General features: G+C 43.4%; 1 long non-coding RNA gene across 1 annotated transcript in view; it reads right to left on the bottom strand.

Annotated features, from left to right (window-relative positions):
* Positions 1-8,651: 8,651 nt before the first annotated feature.
* The window catches only part of LOC126237417 (uncharacterized), a 79,825-nt gene continuing 61,130 nt past the window's right edge, over positions 8,652-27,346 (bottom strand). Inside the window, exon 3 of the long non-coding RNA XR_007545070.1 lies at positions 8,652-9,330. This is a non-coding gene — a long non-coding RNA (uncharacterized LOC126237417). The remainder of the gene's footprint in view (positions 9,331-27,346) is intronic.

Below are 27,346 nucleotides of genomic sequence, written 5' to 3'. Positions count from 1 at the left end.
CAACTGGGCTGACATACGACTACCTGGCTGGCCAAGACAGTATTTGGGAATAGTGTGTATGGTACCACGGAATGGACCGAACGATTACTTAGTTATCTTTTCACCTGCGTAACGCAGAGTTTGGCGAAACACTGGCACAAAAACGACAGATATTGACATTTAAGAGCAAGTTGTCTACGAGAATAGGCAACGTTATGAAGGCAAAACATACTGCGCTGTTCGAGACAGTAAGTAAGAGTTTGTTGAGCGAGAGAGAGAGAGAGAGAGAGAAAGGGAGAGGAAACAAATAGTAAAGAGTCATGTAATCCGCTCATATACTGAAGCGCCAAAGAAACTGCTATAGGCATGCGTATTCAAATATAGAGATATGTAAACAGCCAGAATACCGCGCTATGGTCGGTAACGCCTACATAAGACAACAACTATCTGGCGCAGTTGTTTGATCGCTTACTGTTGCTACAGTGGCGGGTTACCAAGATTTAAGTGAGTCAGAACGTGGTGTTATAGTCGGACCACGAGCGGTGGGACACAGCATCTCCAAGGTAGGGATGAAGTGGGGATTTTCCCGTACGACTATTTCACGAGTATACCGTGGATATCAGGAATCCGGTAAACATCATATCGGCCTGAAAAAGATCCAGCAAGAAATGGACCAACGGTGACTGAAGCTAATCGTTCAACGTGATAGAGGTGCAACCCTTCCGCAAATTGGTGCAGATTTCATTGCTGCACCATCAACAAGTGTCAGCGTGCGAACCATTCAACGAAACATCACCGATTTTGGCTTTCGGAGCCGAAGGCCAACTCGTGTATCCTTGATGATTGCACGTCACAAAGCTTTACGCTTCGCCTGGGCCCGTCAACATTGGCATTGGACTGTTGATGACTGGAATCATGTTGCCTGGTCGGACGAGTATCGTTTCAAATTGTATCGAGCGGATAGACGTGTACGGGTATGGAGACTACCTCATGAATCCATGGACACTGCATGTCAGCAGTGGACTGTTCAAGCTGGTGGAGGCTCTGTAAAGCTATAGGGCGTATGCAGTTGGAGTGATATGGGACACTTGATACGTCTAGATACGACTCTGATAGGTGGTACATAAGTAAGAATCCTTTCTGATAACCTGCATCCATCCATGTCCATTGTGCATTCCGACGGACGTGGACAATTCCAGCAAGACACTGCGACACCTCACCCGTCCAAAATCGCTACAGGTTGGCTCCAGGAACATTCTTCTGCGTTTAAACACTTCCACTGGCCACCAAACTCCCCAGACATAAACATTATTGTGCACAACTGGGATGTCTTGCAAAGTAGTGTTCATAAAAGGTCTCCACCGTCCTCGTAGTCTTACGGATTTATGGACAACACTGCAGGATTGATGGTGTCATTTCCGTCCAGCACTACTTCAGACATTAGTCGTGCCCATGCCAAGTCGTGTTGCGGCACTTCTGCGTGCTCACGGGGGCCCTACACGATATTAGGCAGGTCTACCAGTTTCTTTGGCCCTTCAGTGTATATAACGCGCTGAAGGAGTATAATTTCTTAACTGCAGTTGTTGCTGTTGAGAAGGTAATGGGCATTATCGAGAAATGATGGCATCAAAAGTACTCTTGAAACTTGATATGAGTCTGGGCAAAATGCGCGTTCTTACATAACTTCCGTTTACAACAAAGTTGTTTTCGAAACTAGGGCGGACCACACTAGTACGGAGCGCTATCGACAGTGTTTTTGTGCCATACGCCGACTTTCTTGCAGTTTTCTGGTAGCATCGTAGAAAGATCAGTGCTCCGATGTTAATTTGTTTCCGCGGAGGGCTGTATTCAATTGTAATCTGCTCTATAATTAAGCCAAGAGAGTGTCTACTTGATTGCAGTCAGAATGCATTTTTCAACCCTAAGGGTCATGTATGTGATTTGTTCCACTGATGCTGGCTCTGGTCAGCTTGTCCTGACAGAAAAGAAAACAGTGATCTTTGCCTTCCTGGTAATGTTTCTTTATCTATCCGGAGCGCCCCGTCACACAAATCGTCTATCACGAATTAATGAGCCCCCGGCCGTGATGTATCCGCTTGGTTGACTCTTCTCGCGATTACAGGCTCACTTTTGTGTTTATTCTGATCGCTCGACCCGCAGTGACGAAACATCACTCGATATGGGGGTCCGTTAGTCACACAAGAAACGCGTTTGATGCTTTCTTTTCTTTTCTTTAATGCAGTCCATCGAAAGCTTGTATCATTTAATTTGCCACACACCTGCTACGAAATCACATTTATTCTTCTTGTCTTTAGCATGATTCACAAGAACGCACTTATACACTGGTCTCCAAAATTAAAGCAATGAACGGAAATTTTGCAAGGTTGCCTTTATTCTTATTATAGCGGTATAAACATGTGATAGTAAAATAAGAGGAATGTACAGAATACAGAAGACAAAAAACTGCAACTTGCATAACGGTGAACAAAAATGTTCTCAGTTTTTTTCCAACTAAACGGATTTGCTCACACATTCTAACAAACTGGTTAATGTGCTCAGTGTGGGATGTGAGTTCCTGTGGTAGCAACATAGGCCTGACAACGACGAGGCATGCTGTGAATGTCATCAAACTCCTGTCGAGGCAACAATGCTCATTCTTCCTGCAGAGCTGCTCGCAAGTCTTGGAGTGTGGTTGATGAGTGCTCACTGACACAACCTGCCTCCCTAGCGCATCCCAGAAATGCTGTGTGGAATTCAAATCACGAGAGCGAATAAGCTACACCATGTGTGCAATATCTTCCGTTTCCAAGAAAACGGCAACCACGCATGATCTATGACGTCTAGAATTATCTATCGTCCATCAGTACGAAGTACAGCCTCATAACAGCTGCACGTGAGGTCTCAAGACTTCGTCACGATATCTGACAGCAGATAAACCTTGCCGATTCACCTGTACAGTTTCATGAGTAGGAGTTCAACTGGACAACATAATCCCTGCCCACACCATTAGGCGGCTTTCCTCGATATCGGTCTCAGGAGAGCTTCTGTAAAGTTTGGAAGGTAGGAGACGAGGTACTGGCAGAAGTACAGCTGTGAGTACCGGGCGTGAGTCGTGCTTCGGTAGCTCAGTTGGTAGTGCACTTGCCCGCGAAAGGCAAAGGTCCCGAGTTCGAGTCTCGGTCGGCAACACAGTTTTAATCTGCCAGGAAGTTTCATATCAGCGCACACTCCGCTGCAAAGTGAAAATCTCATTCTGGAAACATCCGTAGGCTGTGGCTAAGCCATGTCTCCGCAATATCCTTTCTTTCAGGAGTGCTAGTTCTGCAAGGTTCGCAGGAGAGCTTCTGTAAAGTTTGTAAGGTAGGAGACGAGGTACTGGCAGAAGTAAAGCTGTGAGTACCGGGCGTGAGTCGTGCTTCGGTAGCTCAGTTGGTAGAGCACTTGCCCGCGAAAGGCAAAGGTCCCGAGTTCGAGTCTCGGTCGGGCACACAGTTTTATTCTGCCAGGAAGTTTCATATCAGCGCACACTCCGCTGCAGAGTGAAAATCTCATTCTGGAAACATCCCCCAGGCTGTGGCTAAGCCATGTCTCCGCAATATCCTTTCTTTCAGGAGTGCTAGTTCTGCAAGGTTCGCAGGAGAGCTTCTGTAAAGTTTGTAAGGTAGGAGACGAGGTACTGGCAGAAGTACAGCTGTGAGTACCAGGCGTGAGTCGTGCTTCGGTAGCTCAGTTGGTAGAGCACTTGCCCGCGAAAGGCAAAGGTCCCGAGTTCGAGTCTCGGTCGGGCACACAGTTTTAATCTGCCAGGAAGTCTCTTTCCATAGTGTTTGCGACCCGAAATCGTGTTCCAAGTTCCCTCTGTTGTGGACTGGCAAGACAGCCAACCCACTATGAGAGGAAGCCGAAAGGCACGCGTTTTAGCTCACGCAGGCTGGCGTGAGGTCTGGAACAGGTCAAGGAAATAAGACTAACAAAAAACGTACGTAGCTGGTGGAATACTTAACTTTAATCCATAATTGGTGAACATCGCTCTTGACGGTACATGTTTTACAGCATCAATAGTAACTGGTAATGGCGCCTTGCTAGGTCGTAGCAAATGACGTAGCTGAAGGCTATGTTAACTATCGTCTCGGCAAATGAGAGCGTATTTTGTCAGTGAACCATCGCTAGCAAAGTCGGCTGTACAACTGGGCGAGTGCTAGGAAATCTCTCTAGACCTGCCGTGTGGCGGCGCTCGGTCTGCAATCACTGATAGTGGCGACACGTGGGTCCGACGTATACTAACGGACCGCGGCCGATTTAAAGGCTACCACCTAGCAAGTGTGGTGTCTGGCGGTGACACCACACCCTCCATATGCGAATCCGTCGAGAATCACTCTCCAGACCAAATCGGGACTCATCTGTGTAAAGGACATCAACCCACATTTCGAACGTCAAGGTGGCATGTTGACTACACTAGACATTCCCTTCTGTGAAGATGCTTCAGTGGTACGCATACAGCATGCCTCCTACAATAAAGGCCACTATGCTGTATACCATTATTTGCCTCGGTACAACACGTACAGCGGATGCTGCGAAAACAGATGCCAGTTGCCGTTCAGCACTAAGCTGGTACCCTCTTACAGCCAAATAAAGGTTCTCTCTTTCTGATGTCACGCATGGTCGGCCCCGGCCTGGTCTTCAGGATACAGATTCGGTCTCTATAAACTGTCGCCACAGCCTAGAAACAGCAGAACGATTAACATTAAGAGATCGGGCCACATCAGTTTGCAACTGTCCTGCTTCCATCCTTCCTGTGGTCCTCCACGGCAGAGTCTGGTAGGTGTATTCTCCGTGTCATACTGCACTGTCTATGGGTGTGTACAAAGCGATTGTGGGACCAGCCGGCCGGAGTGGCCGACAAGCTCTAGACGCTTCAGTCTGGAACCGCGCGACCGCTGCGGTCGCAGGTTCGAATCCTGCCTCGGGCATGGATGTGTGCGGTGTCCTTAGGTTAGTTAGGTTTAAAAAGTTCTAAGTTCTAGGGGACTGATGACCTCAGAAGCTAAGTCCCATAGTGCTCAGAGCAATTATTTTTATGTGGGACCACCCGGCAAACAGTATCCCGTTTGATAGGTGCCCTGACATCATCGCTGGTGTGATTGTCAGTTGACTGAAATGCCATCTTCCATGAGAACACGATCATACAGACATGTGTTGACAGTTTGTATGATTATATCGTGAATCAGACACAGGTTGGGTAGATAGCGGTTTTCTGCTTTAATTTTGGACACAAATGTACTTAAGGGCTTAAGCCGCCGCTAAGCACAGTGATTGAATGTTGTGTGAAATCTTGTAACATCACAGGTGTTGAAAATGATAAGCGCGCAATAGATAAAGGAAAGGATAAATTTTGCTTTTTTAATGTGTGTTAATGTGTGTGAAATCTTATGGGACTTAACTGCTAAGGTCATCAGTCCCTAAGTTTACACACTACTTACCCTAAATTATCCTAAGGACAAACACACACACCCATGCCCGAGGGAGGACTCGAACCTCCGCTGGGATCGGCCGCACAGTCCACGACTGCAGCGCCTTAGACCGCTCGGCTAATCGCGCGCGGCTTTTAATGTGTGGATATGTATGTTTGCTGGAACACCAGAAGGAGTTTTAGCACACAGCTGAGAGGTTTCCCTTCATCACCCACTTAAAATATGACCAGTTTTCTACACCATACAATAAGGTAAGCGTTGTCCGTGTTTTTTAATACACCTTGTATGTAAGTATAGACGTTAACAACTGCAGAGGAAGGCAGGAAAAACTTGGTCTGGCTAGCGGACGGGAGCCCATTCTAAGACAATGAAAGTAATATGGATACAAAGAATAGCTTAAAGAAACTCTCAAAATGCCCCTTGTTGCACATTTTTTGGTCCAAAAGAGCCCAAACGTGAATAATAATAATAGCAAACCGCACACTGTAATGAAACTTCTTGGACAACATATTCCATATTCATAAAGCTATGTTAGTGTTCGTTATACAGTCAATAGCGTCATCTGTTCCTGTCTATTTCCTTATTATGCTATATTTGGTATCAAGGTTTCCCCCTGTTACCTGTGGTTTTGTATATACATATTTCAGGCAAGTGCATTGTGAGTGGTAACGCGTAAAATGTTGTATTGACTCTATGGACCTCGGAATATTGAATTTCGTACCATTTCCGAAATGGAATATCCCATACGTATAGCCTGGGTTCCCATTACAAGGTTAAAAATCTGTAAATGCCAATCGTGTGGCAATAATCACGTCGAAAACCATTTCACATCAGTACAAATACCGGCCGCGGTGGTCTCGCGGTTCTAGGCGCGCAGTCAGGAACCGTGCGACTGCTACGGTCGCAGGTTCGAATCCTGCCTCGGGCATGGATGTGTGTGATGTCCTTAAGTTAGTTAGGTTTAAGTAGTTCTAAGTTCTAGGGGACTGATGACCACAGCAGTTGAGTCCCATAGTGCTCAGAGCCATTTGAACCATCTTTCAGTACAAATGAGAGCTCCGACAATTACCTTGTGTACGCTATAGTTCAGCCATCTGTATACGTGCATACCGCTATCCCACGACTTTTTTCGCCTCAGTGAAATATATCCAACCTATGTGCCACCTAGCTTCATTGGACTTACACTATGTGATCAAAAGTATCCGGACATCTGGCTGAAAATGACTTAAAAGTTCGTGGCGCCCTCCATCGGTAATGCTAGAATTCAGAGTGGTGTTGGCCCACCCTTAGCCTTGATGACAGCTTCCACTCTCGCAGGCATACTTTCCATCAGGTGGTGGAAGATTTCTTGAGGAATGGCAGCCCATTCTTCACGGAGTACTGCACTGAGGATAGGTACCGATTCCGGTCGGAGAGGCCTGGCACGAACTCGGCGTTCCAAGATATCCAAAGGTGTTCTATAGAATGCAGGTCAGGACTCTGTGCAGGCCTGTCATTATAGTGGTGTTACTGCCGTGTATCCACTCCTCCACAGGCTGTGCATTATGAACAGGTTCACGATCGTGTTGAAAGATGCAATCGCCATCCCCGAATTGCTCCTCAATAGATGGAAGCAAGAAGGTGCTTAAAACATCAATGTAGGCCTGTGCTGTGGTAGTGCCACGCAAAACAACAAAGGGCGGGGGGAGGGGGGGGGGCAAGCCGTCTACATGAAAAACATGACCACACCATAACACTACCGCCTCCGAATTTTACTAATGCCTCTACACACGCTGGCAGATGACCACCCACAACTTTCCATCGTATCGCCACTTTGTGTACTGTGATTCGTCACTCCAGACAACGTTTTCCCACTGTTCAGTCGTCCAATGTTTACGCTCCTTACACGAAGCGAGGCGTCGTTTGGCATTTACCGGCGTGATATGTGACTTACGAGCAACCGCTCTACCATGAAATTCAAGTTTTCTCCCATCCCGCCTAACTATTACAGTACTTGCAGTGGATCCTGATGCAGTTTGGAATTCCTGTGTGAATTGTATTCTTGCAAAATTGTGAACAAAAGTTAAGAGACGAAAGCTGAAGTTCGTTGATGGAACTTGTAACAGAAGATGAATGAAATATGTGATCAAAAACTTGTCAAGAAAGAGAAGCCTAAGCACTGATGGGATCCCGCAAGAATTTGGCACAACACATTGGCATATTATAGGCGATGTATTTTTCAACGTCGCGAAAGATGAGATGCAAAACAGGAAGCTATACACGGCTACAGTTCCACGAATAACACTACCTCTTCTAGTAAACCTGATGTATACATCGTGTAAACGGGACATGTGTAGTAGTATACGGCTTCCGTTCTATCTGAGTTTCTCTGACAGTAAAGTAATCTCCACTGTCGGGTTTGCATGCAAGGTGCAGGTTGTAACTAGTGTCGGTGAAGAATGGGAGAGTTGAATTTCATTACTTAAAAATACACGGATAAGATTACGTTGCACAAAAAACTACAATATCACTTTTTCAACAAAGCCGATGGCTCTTTAAGTAATTTTGTACACTACGTTATGTTGTATATTTTCATAGTACTATAGGTCAAGGCTTTACTGCAAGTTATTTAAAGACATAACTGTGTTAAATGCATGGCGTGTCTGCTATTCCATCTACTTCATTACAAGCTCATTGACAGAAATGAATTTAAAGAAGTACTGCAATTCTTTTCATTAACACAAAAAACAAGCGATTGAAGATAATAAGCAGCAAGGAATTCTGTAATAGCAGTTTCAATGTCTTCTGTGAACAGCTGACTGTTCAAGCAGAGACTGAACTGCAGCGCCAAGTGCGTAGTAGTAACTTAATTTGCCAAATAATGTATATGCTCAAATGATACACTACATTCGACACCAACTGCGAGACACTTGGTCTGTTTGTATAAACAATATTACTTTCTTCTGACTTTCAAAAATTTAGCTGTTTCTTTTACAATGTTGTGAATGCAGTCTATTACTAATATAATATTTCTTTTCTTCAAATAATAAATACTGACGTTTGATTTACTTATAATTTAACAAAGAGTTTGAAAATTACACAGCAATTGTTATCTAACACTTCTTGAAGAAACCCTTCGTTATGAAGTCTTTCACAGTGGTATATTACGTAGTTATTCATTGACGTTTCCATTTCATTACTTCAGTAACAATAATGGTATTTGACAGAACATGTGATTCAGTATTTCTTCTGATTGTTAGCTATTCGTGAGGCAGAGTGCTATCTTTTATTCTAGGTTAATTTAATTACATGCCTTCCCATTTAGGCACGGAAACCTCGTAATACGGCATTCAACCTCACATTTACTTACAATGCAATTTACATAGCGTGAATTTCGTCGATATTTGTCATAATTTAATTTTCATATTCAATATTTACATTTTTGCAGTTTAAGTAAATTAATTTCATACAGTCTTTCGAAATAATCAAAGTTCAATGCTGAAATATCAGCTTGGTAATAACTGATACCTGAAGTTACAGTTTTGCTTTACACATCACTTGATTTGAGGTCGTGCCCTAAACTTTACTCAGCTACAATGTTGTTTAGACTGTTGTTTGGACATTTGTTTCAAGACGCAGAGAGTGGAATTCAGATATGATTTATCAACGTGTATAGAGTTCCCCTTTAGTTATCAAAATACTTGATACGTAAATTGTTACAAAGGGCTGTGACGGACAGAAAGAGTATGTTCTATTTGTTATAAATGAGTAGCGGAGGCAATAGGATGGTGCAGCTGATGTCGTATTCAGTCAAGGGTGTCTGGTGTTGTGAAGAGCCATCCACAGCTCGATCGGCAACGGAAGATGAACTTGGACGCGCCACTGCTCGTCGGGTGGGTAACTACATGAAACAGTCAAAAACAAAAAAAAAACTGTTAATCTATAATATTCATTATCTTTCTGTGGGGAGAGTACATCTTGTTTGGATAACAAGAGGGGCAGAAGAATTCTCTTTACTCTCCCTAATGAAAATAAACTAAGCTATGGAAACGGTTGTATTCAAGCCTGGTGGTCTCTAAACCAAGTGAATTCAGTCATTTTATTTTTACTATATGTTCTCTCCATTGGGTGCATACATTGTCTTTAAGAATTTTGCTAGAATGTTGCCACTACATGCACACTTCAGTATCTTTCTAAGTTACGTTGGCACTTCTGCCAGGGAAAGTAGCAGGGTCTGGAATCAACTGATCCGCTGCACTCAAACAGCAATACTGTCTTTCGCCTACCATGATTATTAAGTCAGTCTTATACAGTAGACTTATGAGACATCCCATTAGTTGTTACAAGAAGCCATTCTGAAAAAGTGTTAACGTGCTTCTGTGACGTCTGCTCCACCGATGCCAAATCTCCATAGTTCTCTGCCGGTTCTTTTTACTCTTTTGGTGCTAGTTATTCTCCTCTCCGGACTATAGCAAGTCGGTCCACGAAACAGAAAGCAAATAGGTTTTGTATACACGAAATACCGACACATTCAAGCATTAAAGCGGTCTGGAAGGGGCGCTCAGTTATACACCATGAAACGGAATATACGAGGGTTGGAACTTTAATAGTGGCAACTATTTACTTACAGCTCGTACAAAATAGTTTTACTGACCTTCTAAGTAGTCACCAGCATTGTGTATAACCAGTTGCCAGCGATGTGGAAGTCGTAGGATACTCTTAGCAGTGCCAGTTGTGTTGACAGTTCGAAGGGCATGGTCTATTGCCCGACGAATCTGTAGCAGTTCTAAAGCGAATGCTGTGACGTGTTTCCTTCAGTTTAGAAACCGAGTTGATCTCACGGGGGATTCAGTCAGGGGAGTGCAGTAGGTGGTATAGTACTTAGGAGCCCCATCACTCAAACAAACCAGTAACAGCTTGCACTCTACGTGCTTGAGCATTGTCCTGCAAAATGATGGTCAGGTCCTGCAGAGAGTGTCATCACTTCTGTCTCTATGCTGTTCATTTCTGGAACACAACCTACGACCAGCTTAGTAGCTGAGTGAATACGAACAGGCGACTGCTCCCCTTTCTATAATAAAAGAACTGCAGTAAAAGAAGTGAGTGCAGTTTTCGGGGATGGAATTCGAGCCATGTCACCAGACATTGGCATACAACTGCAGAAGTAAAAATGATAAAGAAACTGGCATAAAGAAACGAAGAGAAGGGAAAAAGTGGTTGTGTGCTGCGATACAGTCCAGAGGCTCTCAGATTCCATCTCAAAACAGTTCGCGGAATTTTTTTCGACTTGACATTAACGCGCTTCTGTAAATGTTTGTGCAGAATGCTGAGTTAAGTTGAAAACTCAGAGCAAAATTAGATAGCGTGACAGTTATAGTACACCTGAATGCGCAACGTAAGGAGAGGGTGGGAGAAAGAAGTTTTCGCATTTTGTGTCACTGCCAAGTAAAATAATTCGATAGCTCTTGGATCGTACATAGAAAGAACTGCTACGGTAGTGTACAGTACAGAAGGTAACTGAGAAACGTGCAATGAGACGGAGAGAAATGACACTTTTATTCAAAGACAATGATTACAATGAAGTCAGAGCGATTTGAGGTAGATCCTGGGCCGTGGTTCTTAATGGGGTGTGTGACCACCACTGACTACATGCTCTGCAGCATGTTCTTCTGGTAGATTGTTCCATCCCTCTACCAGCGAGTTTGACAACTGCCGGATTGCTGTTGGTGGATGCATCTAACACATACTCGATGGGATTTAAGTCGGGGGAAAGGGAAGATCAGTCCATTCGCCGAATATCCTCTCGTTTCAAGATCTCCACCACTGTACCGTGGCTGCGCATTCTCAGTCATAAAAAGGAAGTCATGTCGGAATGCATGCCTGAAAAGACGCGTATGCGGAAGGAGTTCAGTGTCACAACAGTGTTGACCGGTGACTGTGCTGTCTTCGAAGAACTGGAGATCCGAACTCCCACGCAGCATTATGGCTCCCCCACCCTAAAAGTTGGAGTACCAGACTGTCATTTCCGACATGATTCAGGACGTAACCTCATATGGCGAGATGTGGGAACACGTTAGACACCCATAAACATTGTCGAACATGATCGTTTTTGTGGTGTAAGTGTTATGGTGTCCATCTATCGCTTGAGCCTTGTCCCGCAGTTGCGCAGGGTCAGCCATCGTTAATCGGATTTGACATTTTAATGTGTAAGGGGTGGCCAGATGCCCTTCCTACCGCCACCCGATACTCCCCAGCACGGAATTAGTGTACCCCAACTGTCTGCACCGAGTGGAATCCGTGGAATAGTGCGAACGTGTTCAGATGTCTGCGAGTCGTGTAGCTGAGGCGGAATATGGGGACCAGCCCGGTATTCACCTAGCGGGGTGTGAAAAACCGCCTAAAAATCACATCAAGGCTGGCTGGCACATCGGCCCTCGTCGTTAATCCGCCGGGAGGATTCGATCCGGGGCTGGCGCGCCTACCCGAGTCCACGAAGCATCGCGTTAAGCCGTCGGCACACGGACCGTGCATCCGAACGTTGAGCGTTGAGCGTGCCGAGTTTCTGACGTCATAGCACACTAGGGAGTCTTTCCGAACGTGCAGAGCAAATATCTAGCATGTCAGATATTCTGAGCGTGCGTCTGAGCGTTGACCAATGAGACAGCACAACGCCACCTACGTCACACGCAAGCCGTCTACATTCACTACAGAGTTATGAGGCGCCATATTGGCAATCATTTCAAGCCTATATGTATATATGTTATCTTAGAAGAAAGATTAAGAAAAGGCAAACCTACGTTTCTAGCATTTGTAGACTTAGAGAAAGCTTTTGACAACGTTAACTGGAACACCCTCTTTCAAATTCTGAAGGTGGCAGGGGTAAAATACAAGGAGCGAAAGGCTATTTACAATTTGTACAGAAACCAGATGGCAGTTATAAGAGTCGAGGGGCATGAAAGGGAAGCAGTGGTTGGGAAAGGAGTGAGACAGGGTTGTAGCCTCTCCCCGATGTTATTCAATCTGTATATTGAGCAAGCAGTAAAGGAAACAAAAGAAAAATTCGGAGTAGGTATTAAAATTCATGGAGAAGAAGTAAAAACTTTGAGGTTCGCCGATGACATTGTAATTCTGTCAGAGACAGCAAAGGACTTGGAAGAGCAGTTGAACGGAATGGACAGTGTCTTGAAAGGAGGATATAAGATGAACATCAACAAAAGCAAAACGAGGATAATGGAATGTAGTCAAATTAAATCGGGCGATGCTGAGGGGATTAGATTAGGAAATGAGACACTTAAAGTTGTAAAGGAGTTTTGCTATTTAGGGAGTAAAATAATTGATGATGGTCGAAGTAGAGAGGATATAAAATGTAGACTGGCAATGGCAAGGAAATCGTTTCTGAAGAAGAGAAATTTGTTAACATCGAGTATAGATTTAAGTGTCAGGAAGTCGTTTCTGAAAGTATTTGTATGGAGTGTAGCCATGTATGGAAGTGAAACATGGACGATAACCAGTTAGGACAAGAAGAGAATAGAAGCTTTCGAAATGTGGTGCTACAGAAGAATGCTGAAGATAAGGTGGGTAGATCACGTAACTAATGAGGAGGTATTGAATAGGATTGGGGAGAATAGAAGTTTGTGGCACAACTTGACTAGAAGAAGGGATCGGTTGGTAGGACATGTTTTGAGGCATCAAGGGATCACAAATTTAGCATTGGAGGGCAGCGTGGAGGGTAAAAATCGTAGAGGGAGACCAAGAGATCAATACACTAAGCAGATTCAGAAGGATGTAGGTTGCAGTAGGTACTGGGAGATGAAGAGGCTTGCACGGGATAGAGTGGCATGGAGAGCTGCATCAAACCAGTCTCAGGACTGAAGACCACAACAACAACATGTATATATGCCGTTTCTGAGCACCAGCAAATTGAGAATCAGTGGAAAACCCGTTGTTAATTGTCTAATTCGTTCCAATAAAATAATGAGAAACATCATATTCGTGGCAAAAGAATTATTGTAACTTCCGTATTATGGGAGTAGGCTATTTGAAGGCAGCGACACACTGAAGATCCACCCAAAACGCATTGTTCTTGGTACAATTTGTTATAGTTAAATTTTAGTTAGTAACATTATTATCTACGATTAATGTTTTTAGCAAGGCGTAATACGATATGATTAAGTTCAAAGCCTGTGTTGTTGGTTTAGCGTAATGAGTAGCGTCTCTTTCTACTCATGAGGTTTTGTTGGGGCGGTGGTTCGCGTCTTAACACCTCCAAATTCTTGCCGGCACGGTAGCTCAGCGTGTTCATTGAGAGGGTGTAGCTACCCTCTGTAATAAAAAAAACTGAGTGAACGGATCAACAAAGAACCTGAACGGGTGTCATCGGACGTCTGCCACGAACAAATTCAACTAACAATATAGAACAAAATAAGATAAAAAAAAGTAGCTTCTGTGTCCACTCATGTGTTTTTGTTGAGGCGGTGGCTCGCGGCTTAACACCTATCATTCGCGTTTTTATTAGTTTCTGATACTTTATTATTAGTTTAATATAAGTACATTCTATAATATTTGATGTTATGTAAATATAAGTTCACCTTTTTTAGATGGGTGACTTTGTTCGATTGGCTTAATCTACAGGACAGCTTGCGCTACTTGTATAAAGATATTTTGCTCCTTTTTCTTTTACGCTTCGTAATCCACATGTTGCAAAGATTCTGCTACTGGGTAGGAACAGCGATCAACTAAGACTGACCTTGCGGTTTTACTAAAATCTGGGAATGATGAAATAATGTTTATTTTATGCGGAGAAGTATTCCAGATTTGTACCGCACTGTTTGTAATGGAACTTTTATAAGCCTGTGTCCTTAGTGATTGGACATGGTACTTTCCTTTTCGTGGACGATGGAGGAAATGTGCGTTTTAACAGAGCGCTAACGTGTGAATTTTACGCGCTCCCATTGAGTAAACAGAGTGATTTACGAACTACGTAGAAACATCCCTCAAACTGCCGCTGGAGTGCGTTGCGATCGCGTATACCACGTTGGGGCCCACGTACCGTATGCACAAGTCGCATCGTTCCTGAGCGTTCAGCAGCACGTTGAACTTGGCACGCTCAACGTTAACGTTCGACAGCACGGTCCGTGTGCTCTCGGCTACCCTGGCGGGTATGTAGGTGTTATGGTCTATGAAGGCATAATGCTGCATAGGCGTATCGATCTCGAAATCGTTGAATACTGTACACTCAGCAGTCAACGTTATTGTGACGTTATGCTTTCTCCGCATGTGTGTCTTTTGAGTGGTGTAATAGACCCCGGCTTCTTTTTTATGGATGAGAAGGCTCGACCGCAACGAACTGCGCAGGTAAAGGAGCCCTTGCAACGAGTGGATAGTCGGCGAATGGTCTGGGCTCGCCGTTCCCCCCACCCAAATTCCACCAAATATGTGTGGGTCGCGTTGGGAAGAAGTATTGCACCAGTCCACATATACCAACCATCATCTAACAGTCACCAATCGCTAGCCGAAGAATGGAATTCCCAACCACAAGAACTCTGAATCAACCTTGTGGCCAAGATGGGAGTACGTTGCAGAGTATTAATAGTCGTACATGACGATCATACACCCCAGTATCAACCATCCACCGCCTTTTATAACGTCCAGGATACCACCATAAATCACAGTGATCTCAGTGTAAGTATTGTCTTAGAATAAATGTGCCATTTATCTTCGTCTCATTGTGTATTTCTTTCAGTTACCGTCTGTACGGTACAGTAACAGTAACAGTTCCAAGTTTCATTACGCTTAGCTACTTGGCAATGACACATCATTTGAAAGTCACTTTGGTCCTTAAGTTCTGCAGACGACTAGCTGCTGCGTTTGCCTTGGGAAATACATTATGATTGTCTGTGCATCGGACGGAGCCTGAAACGGATGACACTGTTAGGAGAACGGTCTACGAAGTAATTTCGGTACCGACGGGAAATGATGCTAACAGGAGTCACAATGAAACGGCAGCATTTACCAAGAATGTATTTACACTTTTGTTCAGAAAAAACAGAACACCTTAAACGACTAGAGATGGGACGTTCATATTCACAGGACATGTGCATTAGTATGTTCTGCAGACATGATTTGCATTTGAGTCACCTCGGTAAGCCTGTGTCCTGTTGCTTAGCGGCCGCTGTGGCCGAGCGGTTCTAGGCGCTTCAGTCCGGAACCGAGTTACCGCTACGATCGCAAGTTCGAATCCGGCCTCGGGCACATGGATGTGTGTGCTATCCTTAGGTTAGTTAGGTTTGAGTAGTTCTAAGTTCTAGGGAACTGATAACATCATATGTTAAGTCCCATAGTGCTCAGAACCATTTTGGATCTGTTGCCTAGTAAGCAGAAGGTTGTACACGGGGAAGAGACCAGTAGGCACCGGAAATTTATGTACTGGTAAACAGAAATTTCGGAACCACATTTTAAATAATAAGACATTTTCAGGGGCGGGTAACAACTCTGACCACAATTTATTGGTTATGAACTGTAGATAACAACTAAAGAAACTGCAAAAAGGTGGAAATTAAGGAGATGGAACGTGGATAAGTTGAAAGAACCAGAGGTTGCTGCGAGCTTCGGAGAGAACACATGGCAGTCATAGACTACAACAGGGGACACGGTTACGGTAGAAGACGAATGGATAGGTTGGATGCCTCGTGATGACTGGGTGTTGTGTGCTGTCCTTAGGTTAGTTAGGTTTAAGTAGTTCTAAGTTCTAGGGGACTGATGACCATAGATGTCAAGTCCCATAGTGCTCAGAGCCATTTGAATCATTTTTTTTTGATAGGTTGGAGACATGAAATAGAGAAGGCAGCTGAGGCTCAAACAGTTAAAAAGACGAGGGCTGATAGAAATCCTTAGATAACACAGGAGATACTGAATTTAACTGATGAAAAGCGAAAGCATAAAAACGCAGCAAATTAAGCAGACGTAAGGGAATAGAAAAGTGTATAAAATGAGACTGACAGGAGGTGCAAAATGGCTATGCAAGAGTGGCTAAGGAGTTAGAAGCATATTTCACTAGGGGAAAGATAAATACAGCATACAGGAAAATTACAGAGGCCTTTGGGGAAATGAAAAGCAGATGTATGAACATTAAGAGCTCAGGTGGAAAACAAGTTCTAAGCGAAGTAGAGAAAGCTGGAAAATGGAAGGAGTATGCACAGCATCTGTACAAAGATGAGCTTCCAGACAACATTACAGAAATGAAAGAGGACTGAGGCGAGGGTAAGATGGGAGACATAATACTGCGAGAAGAATTATACAGAGCCCTTAAAGACCTGAGTCGAAACAAGGCCCCGGGAGTAGACGACATTCCATCAGACCTACTGGTAGTCTTGGGAGAGCCAGCCATTACAAAACTCCTCCATTTGACGCCCAAGACATACGAGACAGGCGAAATGCCGTGAAACCTCAAGAAGAATATAGTGCTTCCAGCTCCAAAGATAGCAGGTGTGAATATAACTGAACTATCAATTTAATACGTCATGGTTGTAGATACTAACACTAATTCCTTACAGAAGCATGGACAAACTGGCAGAAGCTGACCTCGAGGAAGATCAGTTTGGATTCCAGAGAAATGTGGACACGCACCAGGCAGTACAGACCCTACGACTTATCTTAGAAGATAGGAAAGGGAAACCTACGTTTATAGCATTTGTAGACTTTTGACAATGCTGACTGAAGTACTGTCTTTGAAATTCTGAAGTTAACAGGGATGAAAACACAGGGAGCGAAAGGCTATTTGCAACTTGTACGGAAACCGGATGACAGTTAAAAGAATCGAGGGGAACGAAATGGAAGCAGTGATTGAGAAGGGACTGAAACAGGATTGTAGCCTATCTCCGATGTTATTCAATTTTTACATTCAGCAAGCAGTAAAGGAAACAAAGAAAAATTTGGAGTAGGAATTAAAGTTCAGGAAGAAGAAATAAAAACTTTGAGGTTTATGATGACATATTAATTCCGTCAGAGACAACAAAGGACTTGGAGGAGCAGTTGAAAGAAGAGATATAAGATGAACAGCTACAAAAGCAAAACGAGGATAATGGAATGTAGTAGAATTAAATCAGGTGATGCTAAGCGAATTTGATTAGGAAACGAGGTGGTTGAAGTACTAGATGAGTCATGGTATTAGGGCAGCAAAATAACTGATGATGGCGAAGTAGAGAGGATATACAATGTAGACTGGCAATGGCAAGAAAAGCGTTTCTGAGGAGGAGAAAGCCACATCTCGTGGTCGTGCGGTAGCGTTCTCGCTTCCCACGCCCGGGTTCCCGGGTTCGATTCCCGGCGGGGTCAGGGATTTTCTCTGCCTCGTGATGGCTGGGTATTGTGTGCTGTCCTTAGGTTAGTTAGGTTTAAGTAGTTCTAAGTTCTAGGGGACTTATGACCACAGCAGTTGAGTCCCATAGTGCTCAGAGCCATTTGAACCATTTTGAGGAGGAGAAATTTGTTAACACTGAATATTGATTCAAGTGTTAGGGGGTCTTTTCTGAAAGTATTTTTTGGCGTGTAGTCATGTATGCAAGTGAAACATGGATGATAAACAGGTCAGATAATAGAAGCCTTAAAAATGTGGTGCTACAGAAGAATGCTGAAAATTAGATGGGTAACTCACGTAACTAATGAGGAGATACTTAATAGAATTGGGGAGAAATTGACTAGAAGAAGGGATTGGTTGGTAGATCACATTCTGAGACGGTAGGGAATCGCCAATTTAGTACTGGAGGGCGGTTTGTAGAGGTAGAAATTGTACAGGGAGGCAGAGAGATGAATACAGTAAGCAGGTTTAGAAGGATATAGGTTGCAGTAGTTACTCAGAGATGAAGAGGCGTGCACAGGATAGAGTAGTATGGAGAGTTGCATCAAACCAGTCTTCGGACTGAAGACCACAACAACAGATTCTATAATAGTAATCTGGTTTGGGTATTGCATATCTGTCCATAAAGACAGGTTATTGTCAGTTCAAAGTACACGATGTATTGCTATCGGAATTAACTTATACTATAGTACTGATGAGTTCAACTTAAAGATTCCCTCCTCCGTTTCCATCGACCTCAACGAACAGAAAAATACTTTAATTTGAAGTTATAGCAAGCGTTTACTCGTTTCCTGATATGAATGAACTGCAAATGCTGGTATTATTTGTATCTGTCTTAGAACACGAAATGAACAGGAACTTCAAAACCACCACATATAACTTGGATAAATGTTTGCATTGTCATCGTAGGTGTAGGAAGTATGAGTAAACTGTGGCTTCAGGACTGCAACAACCTTCTGCTCATTTTCTGTAATATTAAGCATGACGGTATTACCGCCTCCAGTTTCATGCATTTCAATCCTGAAAAGCTGTAACACTATTCCAGTTTAATTAACAGAGATGAAATGTAATAACCAAAAATGAGTCTTAAAATTATACCCTGCCAAGCGCAAACACTTCCTAGAAACTTTACTTATACTGTTACAAAACATTTTCAAACATTTCCAGTCGCGATTTGTTCGTTTGTTCTTTCCATGTCTTCTCTTTATTGTGCGTACACACTTTATCAGTTTTCTTGCCTTCTATTGTGTCTGTGTAAATAAACTGACCCAATGCGATTTCCAGCAACAAATATTTTTCACCTGGGGAAAGGTTCGAAAATCGCTTCTTTTTCTGCTTAGCTTCGTGAATGTTTACAACACGATACCTTCACAAATAAATACTGTACATCTACGATATATGATTAATGTCTGCAGTCGATGTGTGACAATCATCTTGATAGCCGACTTTTTTTGGGGTCGACAAATATATGTTGTGTCAACTTAAATCAACTCCGAACGTCTTTCAGTGGATCCAAGTTTAGTGTTGCTGTATGATAGAGTGAAATCCTAAACCGAGTTCATTTTCTGAACTAAAGTCGAAATTAGCCTCCATTAAGTAATGTTTATACAATGATCCGTAATTGGGCCACCTGTGTTTTACGCTCTTACAGAAGAAATGTTTACTCTTGTTGACTGCTAGTAAAGACAATTTTTGGAATCTTAAAAGTGCTATTTTACTTTGGTACAAATATGAATCTACAGTCATCAGGAACTGTATGTCAATCTATAAGTAGTATCTGTAGGGCCACTAAATGAGACATGTATGTTTTGTACTATTATTGTTGTTGTTATTGTGGTTGTTCTCTTCAGTCAAAAGACTGGTTTGATGCAGCTCTCAAAGCTACTCTATCCTGTACAAGCCTCTTCATCTCCGAGTAACTACTGCAATCTACATCCTTCTGAATCTGCTTACTGTATTCATCTCCTAGTACCCACTACAATTTTTATCACCCCCCCCCCCATCCCACACACACACACACACACACACACACTTCCCAACAGCACTAAATTGGTGATTCCTATATGTCTCAGGATGTATCCTACCAACCGATCCCTTCTTCTAGACAGTTGTGCCACAAATTTCTCTTCTCCACAATTCTGTTCAATACCTCCTCATTAATTACATGATCTACCTGTTCTTCAGAATTCTTCTGTAGCACTATATTTCGAGAGCTTCTATTCTCTTCTTGTCTAAACTGTTTATCGTCCATGATCCACTTCCATACATGTAAACACTCCATATCAATACATTCAGGAAAGATTTCCAGCACTTAAATCTATACTCGACGTTAGGAAATTTCTCTTCTTCAGAAACACTTTTCGTGCCATCGTCATTCTATATTTTATATCCTCTCCACCTTGACCATCATAAGATAGCAAAACTGATCTAGTACATTAAGTATCTCATTTCCTAACCAAATTCCCTCGGCAACACCTGATTTGTTTCGACTGTATTCCATTATCCTCGTTTTGCTTTTGTTGATGTCCATTTTGTATTCTCCTTTCAAGACACTGTCCATTCTGTTCAGTTGCTCTTCCAATTCCTTGACTGTCTTTGACAGAACTACAATGTCATCAGCACACTTCCAAGTTTTTATTTCTTGTCCCTGAAATTTAAACCCTACTCCTAATTTTTCTTTTGTTTCGTTTACTGGTTGCTCAGTATACAGACTAAATAACATTGGGGATAGGTTACAGCCCAGTCTCACTCGTTCTCAACCACTGCTTCCCTTTTCGTGCCCCTCTACTCTTGTAACTGACATCTAGTTTCAGCACAAATTGTAAGTGCCTTTCGCTGTCGGTATTTTACTCCTGCCACCTTTGAAATTTGAAAGAGAGTATTTCAGCCAACTTTGTCAAAACTATCTCGAAGTTTAAAAATGTTATAAAACGTAGTTTTGCCACTCCTTAAGCTATCTTGTATGAGACGTCGTAGGACCAGTACTGTGTTCCTACATTTCTCCGGAATTCAAACTGATTTTCCCCGAGGTCGGCTTGTACCAGTTTTTCCATTCTTCTGTAACAAATACGTGTTAGTATTTTGAAAAACGTGACTTATTGAACTGATAGTTCGATAATTTTCACACCTATCAGCGCCTCCTTTTTTGGAATTATAATTATTACGTTCTTCTTGAAGTTTGAAAATATTTCGTCTGTGTCTTATATCTTGCTCACCAGATAGAAGAGTTTTGTCATGGCTGGTTCTCCCAGTGCTACCAGTAGTTCCAACGAAATGTTGTCTACTCTCGGGGCCTTATTTCGGTTAGGTGTTTCACTAGTCTGTAAAATTCTTCATGCAGTACTATACCTTCCATCTCATCCTCATCTACGTCTTCTTCTAGTTCCATAATATTGGCCTCAAGTACACTACCCATGTATAGACCCTCTATACAGTCCTTCCACCTTTCAGCTTCCCACTGTACCCTTGATATACATACAGGTGTTTTCTTTTCTCTTTGTACTATTACTGAACAGTAATACAGACAATTTAAACGTAGAAATAACGTTGCAATATTCAATTTGGGGATCCACTGTGTCTTGCACCAAGTGGGGTCAAAGATCTAACTACAGTCGTATTAGGGCGCCAAGTGGAAGATACGAAAAACAAGATGGCCAGTTCTCGGATACACGTCAATTGGCTGTTTCATGTCAATGGCTGGTAAAGTATTAGAATGTGACTGAAACAGCAAAATTTGTTGGTATGTGTTGGCTTAGAAGGTCTCTGATTCTCCTCTTTCAACGAAAGGGCGTGAGTCAGAAGAGGAGTAGAGAGGGCAGTGTTGGGGAGAGGGATGGTTGGAGTAGATATGGGAGACGAGAGGAGGAAGGGGTAATGGAAGTCTGTTTTCCTTTGCTCCTTTATGTAGGCAAACTCAGATTTCAGTTTGTGCCTATAGTCCTCACTGCATATCTACTCGCGAATATTATTCTTTCTCGTGATATACTTACACAAAGAAGTAAATATTAACTTCGTTTGACATAAATAACAACTTTTATTGATAGCAGTTCCAGTTTGGAAGTACATAATCATGTTAAGCAACAAAAACAATGGATTGCAGGTAAATAATACTCACAGGTACTGGATATGCTCAGTTGTATATATACACTCCTGGAAATTGAAATAAGAACACCGTGAATTCATTGTACCAGGAAGGGGAAACTTTATTGACACATTCCTGGGGTCAGATACATCACATGATCACACTGACAGAACCACAGGCACATAGACACAGGCAACAGAGCATGCACAATGTCGGCACTAGTACAGTGTATATCCACCTTTCGCAGCAATGCAGGCTGCTATTCTCCCATGGAGACGATCGTAGAGATGCTGGATGTAGTCCTGTGGAACGGCTTGCCATGCCATTTCCACCTGGCGCCTCAGTTGGACCAGCGTTCGTGCTGGACGTGCAGACCGCGTGAGACGACGCTTCATCCAGTCCCAAACATGCTCAATGGGGGACAGATCCGGAGATCTTGCTGGCCAGGGTAGTTGACTTACACCTTCTAGAGCACGTTGGGTGGCACGGGATACATGCGGACGTGCATTGTCCTGTTGGAACAGCAGGTTCCCTTGCCGGTCTAGGAATGGTAGAACGATGGGTTCGATGACGGTTTGGATGTACCGTGCACTATTCAGTGTCCCCTCGACGATCACCAGTGGTGTACGGCCAGTGTAGGAGATCGCTCCCCACACCATGATGCCGGGTGTTGGCCCTGTGTGCCTCGGTCGTATGCAGTCCTGATTGTGGCGCTCACCTGCACGGCGCCAAACACGCATACGACCATCATTGGTGTAGCCGGCCGAAGTGGCCGCGCGGTTCTGGCGCTGCAGTCTGGAACCGCGAGACCGCTACGGTCGCAGGTTCGAATCCTGCCTCGGGCATGGATGTGTGTGATGTCCTTAGGTTAGTTAGGTTTAACTAGTTCTAAGTTCTAGGGGACTAATGACCTCAGCAGTTGAGTCCCATAGTGCTCAGAGCCATTTGAACCATTTTTTGAACCATCATTGGCACCAAGGCAGAAGCGACTCTCATCGCTGAAGACGACACGTCTCCATTCGTCCCTCCATTCACGCCTGTCGCGACACCACTGGAGGCGGGCTGCACGATGTTGGGGCGTGAGCGGAAGACGGCCTAACGGTGTGCGGGACCGTAGCCCATCTTCATGGAGACGGTTGCGAACGGTCCTCGCCGATACCCCAGGAGCAACAGTGTCCCTATTTGCTGGGAAGTGGCGGTGCGGTCCCCTACGGCACTGCGTAGGATCCTACGGTCTTGGCGTGCATCCGTGCGTCGCTGCGGTCCGGTCCCAGGTGGACGGGCACGTGCACCTTCCGCCGACCACTGGCGACAACATCGATGTACTGTGGAGACCTCACGCCCCACGTGTTGAGCAATTCGGCGGTACGTCCACCCGGCCTCCCGCATGCCCACTATACGCCCTCGCTCAAAGTCCGTCAACTGCACATACGGTTCACGTCCACGCTGTCGCGGCATGCTACCAGTGTTAAAGACTGCGATGGAGCTCCGTATGCCACGGCAAACTGGCTGACACTGACGGCGGCGGTGCACAAATGCTGCGCAGCTAGCGCCATTCGACGGCCAACACCGCGGTTCCTGGTGTGTCCGCTGTGCCGTGCGTGTGATCATTGCTTGTACAGCCCTCTCGCAGTGTCCGGAGCAAGTATGGTGGGTCTGACACACCGGTGTCAATGTGTTCTTTTTTCCATTTCCAGGAGTGTAGTTTTCTCCATCGGCTGGAGGGCCCTGTTATGCAGCTGACGTTAATATGGTGTAATTTCTTCACCACGGCTTAAACCTCCAAGACAAGTAGTTACTTAAGTAACTGTCTGGAACTTCACAGTAATTCAAGCATTGCCTTAGATATTTATTTTTCTCTTTACGTACAGCAAATAGTACTATTAAAATCACCGCACGATCCATAAAATGTTATAGCATGTTCTAGCATCTCTACATAATACTAGGTAAAAGGCAATCGTTCTTTATCTCGGACGACTTCCTAGAACGCTTAACCTTTAAAAGACAAAGATTAATAAGTTATCTGTTCGTACCTAAGATAAAATTATGAATGTTGGAAAGTGTCAATTCATCGAAAAATATTTGAAGTGCCTGTAGGTGACAGTAGTGCCCTTGCATTTTAGTCTCATTCGCAATATTTCACGGTTTTTGTGAGAAAATATGAGGGTTAGACTTCAGTGTGTGCCATTGAAATTCGCAGCGTGAAATATGTAGAAATACAGGATGTGACAGAAAATAGTTAATTACTGTCATACATTTATTTATTGATGGAAACTATTGTTCCAAACCCAAACTCGGAAACAGCGCTTCGGGCAGCTTGGCCTCGCTCGCGTGTCAAAACCAGCGAGAGGTATGACTCACTGGACAGGGTCGGTGTTACCCGCAGACGCATCTGCTGCCGCATTTTTCTGAGTAGCCCAGAGTGACCCTGACATGGTCTCCACCTCGTTATCCGCCACGCGTGCTTCGCGGTCCAAATTCCGACCGCGAATCTAAGTAAAAAACATTAGTCACGCAACGTAGTTTTTTGGAGTGACGCAGATGTTTAATTCGTTCCGTTGGTACATTTTTCTATTGTTCACTAATTCGACACTGAGCATACAGTGTTTCACTAAGCCTGTATGCTTTGTACTCCCCTCCCTCATTTTTTCAATAGCCATGTGCCTGTTCGTAATTTAATTCAAGATATGTCAGATTATTATCCAGGATCAAATTCATTTTCATCCTAATGCCATTAACTGTCCTTTAGCTTTTAATCATAGAATCTGCAGTGCGTATTCCAACAGTAATGGTTAGTTTCACATAGGCTGGCAATAAAGGATTGTCTTCCTCCGACCTTTGAACTCATCTTCCCTATCAGTTGCAAGAGGGACTGCCGGTTAAACTCCCAATTCTGGTGTAAGTTCAAATGGTACACATTAACGTAGCTCTGCTGAGATCAAATAAGCAACAGCCGACAGATAAAGTACATCAGTAGCAAAAATGTTTGTTAAATTTCGGTGACACCACAAATAACACAAATCTGATGGACGTTTATTCAGCTAAGTACTTAGAGATTACAACAACAAACAAATTACAACCATCGCAGAGAAAATCTTGTGGGGAAGAAGAATCAAAGAGTGTCCTTCATTAGCAGAACGCTCAGAAGATGCAACAAAACTACTAAGGAATCTGCCTATTTTACGCTTGTCCGCCCTATTCTGAACTATTGCAGCGAGTACGTGATTCTTACCAGATGGTGTTGATAGAGGACATAAATAGTTCAAAGCAGGGCAGCTCGTTCTGCATTGTCGAGAAATAGGAGCGACTCTGTGACGGATATGATAAGGTTGGAATGGCAGGCTTTTAAAGAAAGGCGTTTTCCGTTGCGGTGAGATCTTTTCATAAAATTTCAGTCAGCAACTTTGTCCTCCGAATGTCGAAATATTTTGCTCGCTCTCTACTACATAGATGGAAAAAACGATGGTAATCACGTGTCGCAAGGAACAACGTAAGTGTTCATTTTCCCCACGTGCTATTCGAGAGCAGAACGGACGACAAATAGTTCGGGAGGCCCTGCATGAACCCAGTGCCAAACACCTAAGTATGAAATACAGAGTAGGCTAATCATCGGGTTTTAGAGGTAGACCGAATGGTACTCGAACTCCAAATCTTTCCCACTTCAGGGTACGCACACCAGCCGAGAAGACGGTGCCGTAGTCAGTCCCTGTTGTAATTATGACGTCACGTCATACCTTCATCAGACGACAGCAACGGCTGGGAAAAATTTGTGCGTTCGAAACCAGAAGAGTTGGTAGTGGTGCTGCTCTAACGCACTGCGCTCTAGACACTGAAGACAACGTCCTTCGTCACGAGGGCAAAAACTCGAAACATTGCCAATACCATGTGCTCCTACAGCACACAAGTAAGACCTCATTGTCTCCTCTGAGTGCCTACCGTGAAGCGGGAGATTTGAAAGTGATCAAGACTTCAGACTTATTTTGTATCCAAACGGTACATTACCGGACATTGGTTTCTTGTCAGACCTTCATATTCTAAGACCCCTCTACAGTCGCTAGAAGCCTGTAATAGGAATTTTAAATCACACTATGTATGTATATCAGAATATTGTGTAAAAATTTGAAGTAAATCAGTGAATAACGTTCGAGATTTTGTTAACAACACTACCCTTTCATATAATGTATATATTTTTTTATACCGTGCATATTAAAAAAGTAAGTCGTCTGTGTCTGTATGAACACATAAAAACTAAATCGGTAAAGAACTTTCCGAGATTTTTTGTAACAACGTTAAACATCTATATGTCTTTTTATAGTGATATAGATAACCAACATCCTTATTATCTTCTGGTTAATCGTGATATAGGTCCCTAATTCTGTTTCTTCTACAATTGAAAGATACATTAACCCAGTGGCTATGAACACTCTCCATCCTATGGGTAGATCCTTCCTCGAACATTTTTTCGGCTTAATTTTTAACATCTTTGCATAATAAAATATTTCAAATGCTTCGAGGATCTTATTCCTGGTCTTCCCACCGTATACGACTAAATTACTTACAATGATAATTTTAAGCACACAATTTCTGTAGTACAGTCAAATGGAATTTTTTTCAGAAAGATGGAAAATGCCTTTTCGCAAACGACAGGACACTTCCGGTACCTTGGAATGTTTTTGTATTTTTCTTTTTTTACATACATTTGCAGTCCGGATGACATAATTTTTTCAGTGCCTATCTTAGTGATCAGTTACCCTATAAGCCTAGGCTGAACAATACTGATACGTCTGTCAACGCGGAGATGGTCTCTAAAAAAAAATACCCTCAGCCCCCACACTGTATCTTCGTAGGCTGAAAAAGTACTCGATAAGAAGGAGACCTTCGGAGTTAGGAACCACCTCAGCGTTCCCTAAAAACGATTTCGAGAACCCACGAAAACCTGAGACAGGGTGGTGCAACGGAGATTCGAGTCTCGCTTCTGCCTAATACTAGTTAAGTGTCGAATCGTATCATTCGGACTGGAGGTTCTAATAGATTTACAAAGGAGCAGGGTAGGTAATATATTTCCACTGTTCTTGCCAATCTAACGTCAGCCTTGAAATACAGACTCAAAGTCTCACACAGAACTTAACGACAATGTACGTCAAAGACACGTTTATAAGGCAAGCTAAAGTAGTCAGGCGAGACAATGCAAACTAATTAGCGAAAATATAGTTCGGAAAATATCTACATGGAAATGCACTCTATAACCAAGGAGAAGGAGGCGACAATTGCAGCTATTTCACTTGATTATTCTCCTTCAATTCGTTTTACGTAACACACTGCTAATAGTTGATATTACATACACACTGATTCATTTACGTTAGCACTCGTTTGGTAAAGACGTTTAACACAACAGTAGAAGGTGACCAGAGACCTTGTACAGACAAATGGGCATATTTCCAGACGCGTGGATGACCTTTCAATAATTCCTAGTAAAAAAGC

Source organism: Schistocerca nitens, chromosome 2 (assembly GCF_023898315.1).
Source record: "Schistocerca nitens isolate TAMUIC-IGC-003100 chromosome 2, iqSchNite1.1, whole genome shotgun sequence".
NCBI classification, from domain to species: domain Eukaryota; kingdom Metazoa; phylum Arthropoda; class Insecta; order Orthoptera; family Acrididae; genus Schistocerca; species Schistocerca nitens.
The sequence above is the reverse complement of the archived record's forward strand: the minus strand, read 5'-3'. Positions and strand labels throughout refer to the sequence as shown.